We start from the raw sequence: 2,280 nt of genomic DNA on the forward strand, positions 1-2,280 counted from the left end.
CATACACACACATACTCACACACACACACACACGTACTCACACACACACACACGTACTCACACACACACACGTACTCACACACACACGTACTCACACACACGTACTCACACACACGTACTCACACACACACACACACGTACTCACACACACACACACGTACTCACACACACACACGTACTCACACACACACACGTACTCACACACACACACGTACTCACACACACACACACGTACTCACGCACACACACACGCACTCACACACACACGTACTCACACACACACGTACTCACACACACACGTACTCACACACACACGTACTCACACACACACGTACTCACACACACACGTACTCACACACACACACACGTACTCACACACACACACACGTACTCACACACACACGTACTCACACACACATGTACTCACACACACATGTACTCACACACACACGTACTCACACACACACGTACTCACACACACACGTACTCACACACACACACGTACTCACACACACACGTACTCACACACACACACGTACTCACACACACACACGTACTCACACACACACACACGTACTCACACACACACACACGTACTCACACACACACGTACTCACACACACACGTACTCACACACACATGTACTCACACACACACGTACTCACACACACACGTACTCACACACACACGTACTCACACACACACACACGTACTCACACACACACACGTACTCACACACACATGTACTCACACACACATGTACTCACACACACATGTACTCACACACACACACACGTACTCACACACACATGTACTCACACACACATGTACTCACACACACACACGTACTCACACACACACACGTACTCACACACACACACGTACTCACACACACACACGTACTCACACACACACACGTACTCACACACACACACGTACTCACACACACACACGTACTCACACACACACGTTATTAATGAACAAACACACGCGTTCTAGTTTAATAGGATTTTCCTCTCTGCTCAATGCTTCCCCAAATTTAAACGCAGAACAAGACAGAAATGCATCAATAAAATGCCACAAACAAGCCAATGAGACTGTGCTTGGAAGTGTACAAGGATTGTTACTCTTAAGGGATTCACATTGAAATGACTCCGCAATCAGTCAATATTTTAAGATTGGTGAATGAGTTCAGTAATTATATATTAGATAAAATTAAAATATTCACTAATATGGAATTGACACAAAACAAAAAGAAATAACAAGCTTAGCTGTTTCAGTATCATCATCGAATCATAGAAACCCTACAGTACAGGGGGCCATTCGGCCCATCAAGCCTGCACCGACCACTGGCCGTGGTAAATTGCCCCTGCGTGTCCAAAAATGCGCAGGTTAGGTGGATTGGCCATGCTAAATAGAGGGATTGCAGGGATAGCAGTGAGGGGCGGGCCTGGGTGGAATGCTCTTTCGGAGAGTTGGTGCAGACTCGACGGGCCGAATGTCCTCCTTCTGTGCTGTCGGGATTCTATTGTTCTATTCCTTACATTATAAGTGGCTACGCTTCAACTGGGCTGCAAAGAACTTATTTTTTGGTTTATAGCCAGTTCAATCAAATTCCAATTCAGCAAGTGAGACATTCCCGATCCAAGGGGACAAGACAGGGCTCTCACCTCCTGTCCTGGGCTTGATCTACATGATCCAAGCTGATTGGAGCAGGCACTGCACCTCCTCCAAGGCTTGATCTCATTTGCATCTTAGCCAAAAGGCCGAGATGCCGCTTTAAAAAATTGCTTCAAATGAAAGCCTCGGTGCAACCTCATGCCTTCAACCAAGTGCAGGACATCGATACTACACTTGATCTTAGCCAAAAGGCCAAGAAGCGATATCCAATGGTCCCAAGAGGCTCTACATAAATGCAAGTTCCTTCTGTTTTTGTTGACACTTTGTGAACTTTGTAAACATTTCGGTGAGGACGTGTAGATGCAAGCACCAAGCTTTGGGCAACGCAAGTGCAGGAGCAGCAGTATAACTCCGCGCTGCTAACTCACCCACAAACTCAACCAGTTAAGTCTATTTATTATTTACAAGTAAGCTCATTGCAACGAAGTTACTGCGAAAATCTCCTAGTCGCCACACTCCTGTTCGGGGTACACTGAGGGAGAATTTAGCCTGGCCAATGCACCCTAGATGTGGAGATGCCGGCGTTGGACTGGGGTGAACACAGTAAGAAGTCTCACAACACCAGGTTAAAGTCCAACAGGTTTCTTCGGTAGCAAAAAC

General features: G+C 46.5%; 1 non-coding gene across 1 annotated transcript; it reads right to left on the bottom strand.

Moving 5' to 3' along the window:
• Positions 1-1,693: 1,693 nt before the first annotated feature.
• LOC144480601 (U2 spliceosomal RNA) lies at positions 1,694-1,884 on the bottom strand. The gene has a single exon (XR_013495697.1). It is a non-coding gene; the product is annotated as a U2 spliceosomal RNA (small nuclear RNA).
• Positions 1,885-2,280: the final 396 nt, after the last annotated feature.

The sequence above is a fragment of the Mustelus asterias genome, chromosome 29, assembly GCF_964213995.1.
Source record: "Mustelus asterias chromosome 29, sMusAst1.hap1.1, whole genome shotgun sequence".
Lineage (NCBI taxonomy): Eukaryota > Metazoa > Chordata > Chondrichthyes > Carcharhiniformes > Triakidae > Mustelus > Mustelus asterias.